Here is a 15,742-nt window from a genome sequence, read left to right as displayed (position 1 = left end):
CTGTGAGAGAAGTCAAGGATTTGAGCAATTATATCTTTTTCCTACATTTGCTAATCAGCTATTACAAGAGTGATGAGAAGGCTGACATGCATGAGAAATACCCTTCTGATAATAAGTGCTTTGTTTCACACTTTTCTAGGTTCAGAAAACTTGAATCAAGTCACATCCCAATAGTTTTCTGCTCTCGTCCACCTCTGAAGTTCCTGATACCATCAAGCTATGGGAAGGACAAACTATTATTTATTCTTTTTAACCTATGCAAAAATGCTAGAATCTGAAAGTCTTTAAATATTTATCACTCATGTGACAAATATTTTTATAAATATAACTCCTTGTCTTTCAGCTATTGTCACGGAGAGTGAAGTGGGAGGAGAACTTCAGTCTGACTGCAAGATGGTCCCAGTGTGTGCTGGAACGCAGATAGACTGGATGTTTTATCCCCAACTTATAGAAAAATTGAGGCAAGGAAGTGAAGGCATTCATTTTTGAACTGTAGAAGTGCTAATTTGTAAGCAGGCAATTTAGGCTTGATTATTTTTTTTTCTTTTGCTTTTTTTTTGAGGAAAAGCCCCATGTGTATCCAGTTCCCATTGAAATTAAACTTTAGGCACCCAAGCAGAAAGACTTTGGCCATACTCTTTTGGGGTCCGGCAGCCCTAATCCCACGTTCTAATTGGCGAGTAATCTGTGGACAGATATTGTAACAGTTCCTTTAGAATATTTTTCTACTTCTCACTCATTTGCATACTAATGGCATAAAAATAGGCACTTCCTGCCAGTAATTAGCTGGAGCCCAGTATTTAAAGAAAGAAAAAGACCACAGCATTATGGTAGACGGATGGTACTGAGGAAGCTGCAAAAAAGAGTCACTTCTCTTGCACTCAGTGCTCTTAATTTAGAGTTCATGACTGGCAACTCCGTTACCTCTGTGTGACAGGGATTAACTGTTTTCTTGGCCTAATAACTTTGCCTCTAATGAGCCCCTCAGTAACTTTTTTCTTCACAAATCACTCTATCTGTCCTACACCCAGTCTTGCTGCTGTAAAGGTTTTTCTTTTTTTCCCCCCCTTTTCCCAGAAAGAATAATGCTCAGAGTGAAGTCTGCACCGGGAGCGTTGTTCCATGTGAAGCACCATGACTCAGAGCAGCTTTGGGTGTACATGAGGAGCTGTGACCTAATGAGGCACTGTGCAACTCATAACCACATGAAGTCATATGAAACTCCACGTTCAGCCATTTAAAACAAGCTGCTAAGTGCTGCAGAGCTTCAGGTATCTATACTGCGCTATTTAACACGCACAGAGAGCACAGAGTTGAGCACAGACCAGGTTGGTGACACACGGATGTTCTTCCTGTGCAACTTAGCAACATGGGTAGCTTTCATTTAACATATGAGTGCTTTGAGTCAAATACATGGTGGAGAGTTTTCTGTGTTGCAGAAATTTCTCCACTGCTCCTCTGCCGGTGGTATCTCTGTGAAAATGAAACATCAAAGTGTGGAGTTAACCATCTGACTCTGAGAAACAGTGATAACTTCGACAGGGAAAGTTCATTTTCCTACTTTCATTCCCTCCACTTCTCTGGAGATAAGTAATATAGATTACATTCTCCAGGGCTACTGAGCTGACACCTTTAGCAAAGAATTAAATGGAGGAACTCTTCCCGTGGTATTACTTACAAGAAATTTAAGCAATTAGTGTTTGCTGTCTACAATCGGACAATACTGATCTCCAGTGATGCAATTTGAAAGCTCATGAGATGAAACTACAGTTAATTATATACCCTTAATTTATTTACTTATTTCAATAGCAAAGTAATTACTATTGTACGGGTATCAATCTCTCTAACACATTGATGGTAGCTATTAGCTTATCTGGAGTTGCTGCTCCAGATAGACCCAATGAATGAGGTTTGTATTCCTAAAACAGTGATCTGAACTGCACCTGTAAGTGTTTTGTCCCCTTAGAGGGATCCAGAATGGAAGTTAGACTCTCTAGGGAACGTCTCTCTTCTTTGCAGACATGAAATGCCTGCCTCAAATTATTTCAATGTGATTTTTTTCATCAACAGAACTGTGTACTCCCAAGGAGGAAGTGGCAGTGTCCAACAGCTGGGGTGGTTCTTTCAGACTGGGCTAGAAAAGCCTTTTCCACCTTTCTTACACCTTTTAATTTTGTTTCCCCTCTATCCATCCCACTTTGTTGCTGATCTGAATGTCAAGTATGCGTGGAACTCTGTGTATTACATTGTGCCCAACTAACAAATGAAATTGTGTCACTTGCTTCTTATCTTTAAAAGCAAACCTTGCAAAGCTTGTATCCACTCTTCCAGCAGAGCTTTATTACCAGAAAGTATTTTCCTGAAAACTTTGAGACTCTAGCTTATTAAAGCAGATCCTTAGGATGATTGGGTCTATTCCATTAGTAGATTTATAAAGTGTACAGACTGGGTAAACAACAGTGACAGCTTGGGGAAGTGTATGCACCTGTTTATTAAAAAGACGTTAACAAGGGCAAATCTAAAATAAGAACATGTACCACAACCCAATTTTCAGCAAATTTTTATGCATGCCTACACTTAAGGTTACCAATGTTATTGGCAATTTCTCTCTCTCTTTTCTCTCTCAGGAGTACACAACTGATGAGCACGGAGCATCTGTGGCAAAGGAAAAAAACACCGTCTTCAAATTTTGAGGAGCAAACATGACCCTTTCTGTTTCTACTGATTTCCACCCACATTCAGTTAGTGCGAGAGCAGGAGGAAAAGGAAAAGAAAAAAAACAAAAAAAAAAGCAAAAAAAGCAGATTTTTTTTGCATGGAAGGACTGAAGAATGTATTGTTTTCTCAATCACGAGCAAGCGCTTTCATCACCGTTTTTGCTCTACATTCTAAGTGACAGAGAGTTTTCTATATTTTACTTGTATAACTTAGGAGAGGTCACACTTGTAAAAGTCCCTCTGCAGAAGTGAGCCTTCTCTTTGGATGTATGCAAATTCCACAGCACATATGCAGTTTGTAATTTGCCGATAGGTATAAGCATATGCAAAATGGAGATTAAATGTGTATGTGCAAGTTTGCAAAATTAATCAACCGAGAATATACAGAACTACAAATGCTTTGTTGAAGATTTATGAATTAGCCTCCTATAGAAGCTTTCACTCAGGGATGCTAAATACACTTCATTTTTTATTAATAATTAATAATTTATATGATTTACACGATAATATTATTCACATATAACAGCATTTTAAAAATATATCCCAGGCTTGTAAGGACCTGTCAGTACAGTTCACAAGTGTTTTAGTGGTGCTTTTTATGAGTATAAAATGCTGCCAGTCTGGAGCCCCTCCAGGATTAGATCTTAATCCCTAAAGATATGTAAGTGCTACCACCCCTGTTTCACAGATTGAAAACTGGAAGTTGAATGGGCAAATGCATGCAAGTTTACACACAGTCCATAATGGACTAAAGAAAGAAAGTCTAGACATCAAACTTGTGAAGAGCATGGTAAGAACAGTTACTTTCCCTTCTTATAGATACTTTCATATCAGCAGCTGATCTGAACATTATCAACAGAAAAATCGAAGCCCTTGGCCTCGCTGCAGGTCCTGTATTTCAGCATACAGCCAGATGAGCTGAGAGCCTACACTTGCTTCCTTCTGTTTTCAGAAATTGAAGCAAAGGGTGTTCAAATGATTCTCACAATGCAAGAGGCAAAAAAGCAGCATTTCCTTTCAATACACCTTTTACTAGAACTGGGTACAATGGGGTGTAATTATTTTCAGAACATTAACAATATCTGCTATCTTCCTCCCATCCTAGGTAGAATTGTAATCTGATGTGTTTTTGCTTTGTAATTTTCTAAAACGAAAAATTCTGATCTAACCAAACCTCTTCAGAAGGAAACTGACTGATATTATCTTACTTCCCTCTTTTCTTATTGTGGAATTGTTGAGAGAATGCCAGTTGTTGCTACTTGTCATCGCAGCTTTCTATTGCTTGTTCAAGGCAATAAATATGAACCAGAAGACTACTTAAAAACTGACCAGCATGCAGAATTCAAATGTGTAGGTAGTGACACAATGACCATATCAATCTAATTTTTCATTCATTACTTAATTGCAAATCCACACATACACAAGGACACAAATTGTGCCTTCTGAAAAGCAATTAATTGACTTCACAGTACTTTTTCATCAAAAACGTTGAAGAGTTTTTATTTCTCGGGTACTAAACTGGGAGTAGATGAACATCTCTGTCTTTCAGAGGGTTGCAACAAAAGTCATTGACACTTGGTATCGTCAGAAGGAGGAAAGCTGGGAACTGCAATATGAAATGAACTGCCAAGGCTGATGATCACTCACGTATTTCTGACTCCACACAGAAGGCCTGTTTTGTCCCACACGTGTGATATTAAGAGACTGTAGGGTTCTCTCTGCCTCTGAACTGGGTTAATGGATCCTGAGGACAGTCCTCCCAACAATAGCATGTATTAAGGGATCCGCACAGGTTTCACAGCTGCACAGTGCTGAGTTGCTCTGCAGGACATGAGCTAATGCATGGTTGATTTCTCTCCGGGGGGCACTTTGATTCTTGGTTTCAGAGGGGACCCTTTCAGTGTTCCTAATGATGTTTTTGGCTACAAAGCCTGGCAGCGTTAAAGCATTGGTGAGGGCTCTGCACAACTGACACCAAAGAAATGCAGCTTAAAGAGCTGTAGCAAAAGCTGTCACACTGCTGCTGCCCACCACTCAAACAGAGAAATGTGTAAGTATCAAAAAAAACTCAAGCTCTGTGAGCAGAGTAACAAAGCTGTTTGCTATTACGGACAAAAGCTGCAGGGAAAGAAAAAAAAAATGAAGAGGAAATGGGCTGTATTACTGTGAGTTGGCACAGAAATGAAATACCAGGGTGCAATTTATGTATAGTAATTGTTCACGAAGCATTCTTTTGGTTTTGATAGTGACTCATTGTGTTCTTTGTGACCTTTGATGTACAGGATGGGCTGCTAGAAGACAGAGGAAGCCGCAGTAAGAATATAAAACTTTATTAACTTAAGATTTTGTTGTTTTGTTTTGTTTTGACTGGTCACTGATCATAGGTAATATCTCTGGAAAAAAACTACCTGGGGCATTTACTTGAGCCTTTATGGTTTTTGCCTTCTCTCCCCTGTTGAAAAATAGCTCTGGTTTAGCTGAAAAATTGCTTTGGTTTTAAAGAGGAAATTTGTTAAACAATTGCTTGCTGATGCTGATTACTGAGCTCTGAAAAATAAAATAACTGATTGAAATACTACTGTGGTAGTAGGCCAGGTAATGAGCAGTGATAGGCACAGCACAGCATAGATGGAAAATGTATTGGGAGGATATTCTTCTGAGTGAATATTTTATGTTTAAAAAAAAAATCCTTTCTTACAGTCATCGGAGTTGACACAACAGACTCTTCAGTGCTGTTAAGTTCCATTATGTAAATCCATAGTGATGTAAGCCAGACACTGTCAAGTTTGATACGCCCCAAATTTGACCTAATTAGCCATTTGGTTGTTACTTTTTTCAAAGCTGGTGCAACTCAGCTCAGTTCAGGATATAGATGCTAATTGAATGTATAACCTACAGGTGCTAAAGAATTCCTACAAAAGAAGGTCTATCCTATTAGGAATGCAAGTCAAGGCTCAGGGTCATCAGCTCGGGTAGCGGGGATGGGAATAGAAATCCCATCTACAGCTCTCTTCACATCACTGTTGTATTTCCAGGAGCAAAATTCAAATCCAGCCTAAATCAATGCAATCGAATAGATATTTGCCAGCTGAAGCCACTCCAGCTTCATTTGGTTGAACAGAGAGAGAGCCCTTCCTTTGGTATACCTTAACCCACAGTAACAAAAGTACTGGTGTGCAAATGACAGCTGAATTTTGCTTTCCTCTGTGTACCCACCATCTCACACGATATACGTAACCACCACTGCACAGCTTGTTCCAGGTTCACCTCTCAAGCTGTGTGTCCCCATGCTAGTGTCCCCAGCCCAAGCTTATCTCCTTCACGTTCACGTCCTCTTCCTACCCAGATCAGCCATTTGATAAGCAGCAATACAATAACGTTTTTTTGTGACTACACCTTGGCCCAGATGTCTTCATATAAACACTCTATCTCTTCTGCTGTTTCCCTACAATCCCCTAACCAAAATGAAACGAGATAAAAAGAGCTGCGCAGCCCCTGAGCTTCCTGGCTTTTATCTTTTTATACCAAACCCTTTGTGTTAATTTTGCATGGCTATTTTTACATAAGAAATAATATCCTGAATTACTGCTGTCACGTGCACTTAGGAATCCCACCTAACCGTACTCATCTGGCGACCTGACAGTGCTTCCTGCCCCTTCCCTCACATCAGCACTGCAGAAAGAGTATTGCTCAAAGTTTCACATCTGACAAAGCAGATGATTTGGCAACACCTTCCTATAGATATATACTTTTTAAAAAGAAATATGCGTGTCTTTGAGTAAACTTTTCTTTCCAAGTGTTCTGTTTTGTCAGCTTGCCAGCTCTACTTCGAGCATTGTTCTGCTGAGATTGCTGTAAGGAAAATGAAAGAGAAGAGAAAGGTACAGAACTGGGGGAAAGGGAAAAGGGTTCAGAGGGCATTTAAAGCCTGGGGAGACTAGCATGGGAAAGGAGATAGGCTTAGGAAACATGGAATAAAGTGGTGGAATGAGAGATAAAACAAGAACATAAAGGATAAGGGATTAGAGAGATAAGGAGTTCAAGAGATGAAATATGAATAAAGGAAAACAAGAAAAATAAGGATGAAAGGAAAAAAGTGACAGGAGTAAGACATGTAAACAATTAACTAAGAAAATATTCTGTTTATTTTAGTAAAAGAAAATTATAGTATCTTTATTATTCTCTGGCTTACTAGTTCAGAGGAATTTTTCAAGCTAGGAGCCGACATTTGGGTAGTATCACTGAACAATGATAAATATAAGCCTTCCAGTTGTTGGATTAACCAGTTCTGAATTTGGTTAATTAATATGTCATTCACGATACTAAATATTGGATAAGAAAACAAAGCAATAAAAATACACATATTCAAAACAACTGCAGTACAAAGTGCAGATCTGGATGAACTCTTCACAGTATTTGCAGTTACATCCAGCAGCTTAGCAATAATCACTCAAGTATAGATGAACCAGCTAGCTGACAGTGCTGCAGATTGAACCAGAACTGGGAAGTGCAAAAATACTGGAGACCAGTGCCACACTGTCCACTGACCAGCAGAAAATTTACTCAAGATCATGGCTTGTCTTCAAAAGTATTTCAAAGGATGTTTTTCTTCTGTCTAGGTATTTAGAAAGTGTTATCGGTCTCAGTTTCTGCCTGAGCTGTTCACGTAGGCCACATAATGTGGTGGAACATAGATAATATTGCTTGTTTTCCCCGATTGTCTGAACGTATATCATCAGGAAGCTGAAACTTAGTTGAACCCACATTCACTTCTTTTTTTTTTCTTTTTTCCCACCAGAAGGTCTACATATATTTACGAGTCCAATAGGCAGTATCAAGAAGGAGCAATTATTTTTTTTCATTAGTCTATGTTTGACTCTGATAGGAAGTGACCAAATACCTTACTAACCAGCTGAGCCATACCTTTCTGATACCTTTAAACTTGCATAATATTGTTCAGGTCTAGAGGGAAAACATTCCTTGAGGTCAGAGTTATTTGGCATGTAAAACCTAGAGTCTGCAAAATTATTAAGTCCTATTATTTGCTAGTTAACAGAAATCTCTCCTTTTTATTTCCCTTTCTTTTTTTCTTTCTTTCTTTCTTTTTTACATATGTTTTGGCAAGCAATCATTATGCCACTGCTTCTCAGAAGGCTTTTTCTTCCCTTGGTGCCCATGCCTTTTTGGATCAGTCTGTGCATGTCTCCCTATTTCCCACAGCACACAAAGAAATGCAGGGTTGCAGTCAGGCTGGAAGTACATTCTAGAGATGAGATACTACTTTTACACGAACAGTGTGAGCAAACAAGAATTTACATATCAGGAAGTCGGGACATTTAACTTTCCACATGGGGAGCCTGCTTTGTGCTCAGATTACAACCCCTCACTCCTTTCTGTTGAGCAGAAAGACATTTCAGAAGCTCTTGCACCTTCTGAAGGTGCACTGAGAAACGGAGCCAGGACAAACAGGGTCTTGTTCTGCTCTGCAAAGGGCAGGGCATCAGCAGTCAGAGGTGAAAGCATTTTTTTTCTGTCCTGCCTCCTTCTTGATTTCCTTTTGGCAGGCAGAGGCAGAGTGGGGGCTGAACAACAGAAAGTTTCCATCAGAAGGAGTTTCCTTTGCCTGCTATGGAAGCACAAAGCTCCACAGGCTTCTGAGCAGGTCTCCCAGCTATCATGAAGGAGTCTGAAGATGCAGTTGGGATATCACGTGTGCCTTTTCCTTAGATGTAATGGGACAATCCTGCAACAGGATTTCTTCCTCCAGAAAATCCATAAAGAGAAAGCATCTAATGAGTGCAGGTCCTAATTCTGATGTCACACAGTCACGTTAATTCTATGAGAAGAAGAGAATCCTTCCGATCTGAATGTTTTGTTTCAGTACAAAACACGAAACAATGGAAAACTGGATTTGCTTAAATGCAGGGCGGAGGGGGACACAACATGGTAAAACTACCCTAACCCCCCAAGATACTGCTTGCATTCAAACCCGTGAACCCAAACAGAAACCTAAGACACCTGAGGGCTGGGATAAGTGGTTGTGCATCTGTAGGATAACTCAAACACAGGTCCTCTGCCTACTCATCCGAGGTGTTACAATGAGAAACCACCACTAACAAACAACAATTTAAGCATTCTAAATTACATTCTGTAAAGTCTCAGCTTGCCAAGTGCCTGAATGAAAAAGGATGTGAAAGATGGGCCCTCCTTCATTCTAATTCAATCCAGATTCTGGGATTATCTGTTAAAAATAGGACATTTTCTATTCTCTGATAATAATAATTTTCCATAGACAGCTGTTGGTGTGCCCATAGGTTCACAATAGCTCTTTTAGCAGTGAATTGTAATAACAATTTCTTCAAATACATCTTTGAATTCAGAGCAGTAAGAGCTATTCATAGGGAACACTTTAATCAGTGAATTTCAGCTTTTATTCTGCTTGTAAATTGTGACAAATGTTACTCACAGACATTCGATATAAATAAACTTCAGCCTATCATTTGTTCACAACATGTTTTTGCTGCAGCGTTTCAATATTCATTATTAGCCTTGCACAATCGGTCACCTTTGTGAAGCACTATTGTTTGCTCTGAGAGAGAAACAGTCAGCAGCAGGAAATCCACATTGGGCAGCCGTGATTGTCCACTGAATAAGGTGTGCACAATCACAAAGTGAGGAGGAGCGAGATCACAAGGCTAAGGAGTTTTCAGGACTATTTTAATATTTCCTTTCCAGTTCCCCTGACTCAGACCTCGGTTGTAACATCACTACGAGAACAAAGAGGCCACTTGAACATTATAGGCTGAGGTCAAATTGAAAATTAATGATCTCTTATCACATTCAGACAAAGCTCCAGCTGCAATGGGTGGGGTTGGGTGCTTTTCTGGTTTATTTAATTGCCACTGAATCAGGACTCTGAACAGTGGGCTTGCCCAGTCATAGCTGCAAAAGATGAGGTCACAGGCCATTTTCTGAGTCACTTAGCCATGCCCACTGCAGACCCTGGCTTAGGAATCATCTACGTGGCTGATCTCTTAGGTGAGAGCAAATGAAGTGCTAGTTTAATATCTTAATGAAACAAATGCCAGGCATGCGTTCTATATGAATAAAACATCTTTGGCATAAACCTCTGTGAAAAACAAATTCCAAAAGGTTGTAAATCAGAATTCAGTTTTCACTGCGCTAAAACGCGTGTGAAAAAATGATGCTGTAGATACAGCTCTATTTAAGCTAAAATGTTTGGCAATGTCTTGTCAGTGCAGGAGAAAATGGATGTAATGCGCACATATGCACAGGCAATGACTCAGAATGATGTACAAGTGTTACTGTGTCTAGTCCAAAAGAAATACCTGGAACTCAGGAAATAAGGCTCCACAGTTCAGCAGATTTGTCAGAGGATAGATGTTCTGGTTTTGAAACTTCAGTTTTCCCCTGAGTGCTATAAACATGGCTCAGGGAAACAAATACAGTCTGGGTCAACTGATATCTCTGGAACTATTGCACAAACTATACTTTTCTTTGGTATTTATAGGAGAAGAGTTTCAGAAAGAAAAACAGGACTCCTAGCAGCATAAGGAATGAAAAGTATATTGCTGTCCAAAGCTCCTGGAGCAGGACATATAGGCTAAGTACACTAATTAGTGCATACATAAGTCCTTAGGTAGTCACGACAGTTAAATCACCTTTGAATATTCACATAAATGAGTCTTGTTTGTCAGAAGGGCGATGATCTCTAAGGCTTGAACCAATCTGTATTCAAGCAGAGAAATCATCTGAAGTCTGCCATTTCCTGTTTATAGAAGTTTTGGCTGCCCAGACAAAACACAGCAACAGGAACAATCCTGAAGGACTTATATGGTGGTTACGATACCTCTGAGACCATTTTGTCATGACTGATGGTCAGATCACTCCAATTTATCCTCATGCTTTTGGAACTGGCCACTTCAAAACAATCTGAGATATGTTTGCAAGGCCAGCATGCAAACGTGTTATGAGATGGCACCACACCTTTATTCTTGCTTTGTTCTACCATTAATATGGGCAGATTTAAAGCACTACCTTGTGTCAGCTCCCATTGGGCTCCCCATCCTTGAGGTATTTTTGCCATTGGAAACCTTGCATGAGAGAAGAACATGTTTTCCCAAAGACAGCTTCAGGCCCTCACGTTCATTTGCTGGAAAAAGGTCTGACTACATCAAGTGGGATAATTGAGGTTTCATGGAAAACTCTAGGAGGAAGTTTGTGGTGAGGAGACAGAACTGGCATGGGACCATGGCAGAAGAGCAGTTCAGACACAGCTCTGCTGGTCACAGTGTTGAACCAGCAAATTTTCATGAGGTGTTCATTAAACTCTCATTGCCCCAGTTTCATAGAATCATACAATGGCCCAGAAGGGACCTCAAACGTCATGAATCTCTGATCTCCTGCCACAGGCAAAGCCACCAACCTCCACGTTTAATATTAGACCAGGCTGCCCAGAGCCTTAAACACCTCCAGGGATGGGGCATCCACAACCTTTCTGGGCAGCCTGTTTTGCTACCCTGCTCTTCTCTTCCGTGTGTACAACACCTAACGTGTTCACATCACCCACTTGGTGCCCAAAAGCAATTTCCAGGAAATCTGTAAGACAATGAAGAAAAGAAGCAGGGTAATTTAGTCACAGACTGGCTTGACTGTCATTAAAACAATTATGGTGGATGGAGAATTTCTCATGCACTAATCCCTCCCTTGGACATCTCATCCCTTCTCCATACCTATAGCACTTCACCTTTCTCTTTGCAACTACCTTCATTGCTGACCACTGTGCATCCAAATCATCTTTTGAAAAATCCTTTCGCAGTTATATGCCGTTTATTTCAGCCTACATCTGAGCCTGTTGAATAAATCAGAGAAGATACACAATCCTGGAAGTGCTTTTAATCACAAGATAGATGCAGGCGTAATACGGCCGTCTGCCTATAAACTGAAGCTGAAAAAGTTATATCAGAAATGAGGTGTAAATTTTTAACATTGCACATAATTTAACTGTTAGAACAATTTAACATTTGGATACTACGCATGGAATGTGGGATATTTTTTGTCACTTGAAGTCTTTGAAATTGGAAAACTTCCTAGAAGATATGTTTGAGCTCCGCCAGAAGTTCCTGAGCTGCAGACTCAATAACTCAAAATTGAGGTAGGCTGTGTAAATGTCTGCGATCTGCCTCCTGCAGATGATGGGCTCGAAAGCCATAATGGCCTTGAAATGTATGAAAACACTTTGTCTTTCCTGCCTGCTATTTAAAAAGGAACTGTCACAGCACCATCAATTAAGATAAGATGAAAAAGGTACAGCAAATAAAATTGCAGTCAATTAAAAATTGAAGGTGGAAGATGTACATACCTTACATAGAAGTGATTTCTAGCAATTAAGCAGAATGGTCCAGATAAATTAAGAAATGAAAAGCATTCCAAATCTCATTAAAAAAAAAAAAAAAAAAAAAGTGCTTCAGATACAACCCAGGAAGAAAAAGAATTCAAATAGCTGTGTAAGAACATAAATATCCATTTTGAAAATATATTCAGCTGAACAGCTGTCATAGTAACCTTTGCAAATAAAAGTGTTTAAGATCTTTATTGCGGTAATACGGTATTAAGTATAACATTTCTTCTGAATTCTGGCACAATTACTCATCTCAAACTGGAAACATTTGACAAGAATGGGAAAGACCGCAGGTGCCAGTGCAGCAGGTGTGAGGGAAAGAAAGGTTTCAGAGCAAAGCCCACAGTTGTTTTCAATGTAGTGCTGCTCTCTTGGAGTTCCTTGCTACAAGTTTCATGTACGAGCAGCTATTTTGTACAAGTCAGTGTATCACAAGGTGAATTCTTGAGTCACTTCTGGAAAAAATTACACGTGGCTGTTGGGGAGGAGGGGGGGTTGCTAATGGAACAAGATCTTACCTAGATTATGCTTGCCTTTTGATATCTTTTGTGTGATAGAGAGCGTTTTCTAAATAATTACATTATTAGCACAGAATACATTACCAACTAATGTGGAAGCATGGCCACATCAATTTGCAGGGCACGCGGAGGGGACGCTGTTAATTCAAGTTGAAAAGCAACTTTAGCTACAGTGTCGGGTTTAAAAGCTAAAGCAGACCTCTTCTTGCCTCCATCTGTGCACACGAAAGAGAAGGCAGAAAGTCCTGCCCCTCTCCCTCTGGCTGGTCCAGCTGTGGGGATTGCTATTCATAGATGGGAAGCACTGCAGTAGGAATTGGGAAGGAGCTGACTGCAGTGCTTTGGGTTGAATGCATGCAGCCCCTCGGTTGGTCTGCTGGAAGGAAAAGTGAGTGGATTCTAATGACAAGAGATACTTTGGAAATTAACAGTTGTCACCTACTCTATACCCAAAGCTGAGAAAAGCCTACTACTTTCCCTTAGCACCCTTCTGTGGTAGCAAGGAAGTTTTGCAAAGCATGAGTTTGCATCTCAAACAAGGAAAATCCGCTCAGGGGGAGGAAAATAATGGTTATTTAGGAAAATACCACAGTGAGACATTTAGGCATACAGGAAAGTAATACCTAATACCTACACAATGTTTCTTCCAGTTCACAGTACCATACTTCAGTTGGGTGTAATGGAGGAGTAGCCTCTCTACACCCTCTCTGTCATTCTCCCCATCCCTCCCTGTGCACTGCCCTATTGGTTTGGCCAGCAATACTGAGGATTCAGAAATACACTTGTGCAGGTGTTTGCTCTTTTGCTAAGAGAAAATCCTGATAAATTCACTAAGAAGACTGACAGTTACTATTTCTTGCCCTGATTCTTAATATTGAACCTTTACTTCTAGCTATAATTCCAGATGTAGCCAATCCCAGATCTAGAGCTTCTCTATCATAGTACCCGGTCTTTTAGCCCATAGTGCTTGGTTTTTCTCCTTACCAGACTCCATTTTGCCTTATTTCAGCTTGTGGCAAAGGGATCTTGTATGGTGTAGAATATTCCTGAGCAACAGCTTTTGCTTTGGCACAAGGCACGGTTCCTTTCTTTGCCCCTTATGTCCTGCCAGCAGAGGCAGTCCTTGAGAACTGCACCTTCTCCCAGCAAGTTCTTACTACATTTCTATTACCCTGTGGGCAGTTGATAAAGATAACAGCATTTCAGTGCTTTTCTAACCTGAACAGCAGAAAATCTTAATGTTAACTATCATCACACTGGGATAATGGGCAATTAGTTTTCAAGTATGGTCTGACTCATTCTCTTATGATTTCCATTAAACTGTGGCAGGGAAATCCTCCCCAGACCTGTGCTGTTCCTGTATTACTGAAGCTCTCCTCCCTTGTGCATATATGCCTGCGTATTCTGCTAAATTTGAGTTAAGATCTGTCATTTTAAAAAGGAATTCTTGCTTTAAATTCTTTCCTTCTTGAAGTCTGGCCTCATATTTAGTACATCACTGGCTCAAAAAAAAAAAAAAAAAGCCAGGTTGGAAGGAAATTAATGTAGAAGTAATTAAAACCCAGAGTTGGCTGGATACCTTTGAGAAGTGCAGATGACTACCTGTGTCCACATATGCAGTGCATTTGTCTAAGTTACTAGTGTGTGAAAAGCAAGGAACGGAACGAAAGCTACTCTTGCTGCCACAACCACAGCAGATGCTGCTCAATGCCTGCTGCAGTACAGAAATGTGCTCTCAGCCTTTTACAGCAGCCTCATCAGCCCTGCTTCTTGTGCCCTTGATTGCAGCCCTGCCGGCCTCTGGCCATGCACTTCTTCCTTCCTTTTAAAATAAATACATTAGCTGGGTAGGATGTTGTGTGAGGCTCTAAGTTGTTTAATGGAGAAGATGCTGCTCAGAGGTGCCTCCTAGGTGGCAATTCAAAGCTCTCTGTTTCTCTCCGATTTTAATTAATAGGTTTGTATTTAAGATGAAATGCATTCAATTTGCGTGCAGTGTAGAGAATGCCCCACTACAACATCAGTTATATACATAGCAATGCAATTATCATTCTCTGCTGATAAATGTACCGTGATATTGATAAGAAAGCAATAACTTCAGTGTGCACGTCAAAATCAGTCCCAATAGCTTATTACAGATTGTTAAAGGAACATAAATACCTAATGTTCAGCCTGTAATGATCATTCAAGCTATGGCAGATGAAGCTATAGGTCAAAGAACTCATTTAAAACACAATAGCAAGTCTCTAACATTTGTTGGCTCTCACTGATACCTCTTTGCTAGCACTCCTGAGGACAGACTACCTCCCACTTGAGGATGCTTGAGGATGCTTGCAACTGCTGACATTCAGTATGATAAACCTCATTAAAATCCCTGAGACCTCCCAGTTCCAGCTGCAATCCCCCAGATTATCCATAAGCACCTTTCACTATTTCCAAGAACAGCCCTTCACTCCACAGTCTGCTCAGCCCCTTGAGTACCACCAGTTCCCCCCAGCAGCAAGCCAAGGCCACAGACCTTATCAATTGGTTACTACTTCATAGTGTTTTTCTCTGGTTTTCAATACTTTCTTACATAACAGTTCAATTCCAGGTCTTCAACAAAATGCATTTCATTGTGGAAAGGCTCTTTCTTTACCATCCCACAAAGCAGTAAAATTAGATGACATCTATTCAACAGTCCAAGTCCACCCAAAGCATCCAGGACTATGATCTACGTAGCAACTAGGCAGATCAATACAATGGGAAAGGCATTACAACAAAGGTGTGATAACAAAAGGATCGGCACAATAGAAAGGTGGTATAAAGGAAGAGGGAAAAAAAGGATCGCTCACCTGTATCAGAAGATTCCAGGTTCATAGGGGAAACCTTCATCAAGGAGGAACCTCCAGAAAGAAATCCTTCTCAGTGGCAGTCAGCCCTTAAATGAGGTCTAATTGAGATACAGCAAGGCTGCATCCCTTCCAGTCACACACTGGAATTGCCTTCACCTGTGCTCCCAGGGCTGACTGATCCTCTCCACAGGTGCTCAGTCAGTGGTTCAGGCCTGGACTCAGCAATCCCCATACAACCTGATGTGCAGTTAA

The 15,742-nt window shown here is 40.4% G+C and overlaps 1 long non-coding RNA gene across 2 annotated transcripts; it reads right to left on the bottom strand.

Moving 5' to 3' along the window:
• Nucleotides 1-7,913: 7,913 nt before the first annotated feature.
• On the bottom strand, nt 7,914-15,554 carry LOC128077028 (uncharacterized). 2 transcript variants are annotated; one of them, XR_008204804.1, is made up of 2 exons: nt 15,491-15,554; nt 7,914-8,474 (listed from the first exon to the last, which is right to left on the bottom strand). It is a non-coding gene; the product is annotated as an uncharacterized LOC128077028 (long non-coding RNA). The 2 variants fall into 2 exon arrangements; XR_008204803.1 differs by having other exon boundaries at nt 7,914-8,478; nt 15,491-15,551.
• Nucleotides 15,555-15,742: the final 188 nt, after the last annotated feature.

The sequence above is a fragment of the Tympanuchus pallidicinctus genome, unplaced genomic scaffold (assembly GCF_026119805.1).
Source record: "Tympanuchus pallidicinctus isolate F22 unplaced genomic scaffold, pur_lepc_1.0 scaffold15, whole genome shotgun sequence".
Classification (NCBI taxonomy): Eukaryota; Metazoa; Chordata; class Aves; order Galliformes; family Phasianidae; genus Tympanuchus; species Tympanuchus pallidicinctus.
This window is presented reverse-complemented; position numbering and strand designations above follow the sequence as displayed.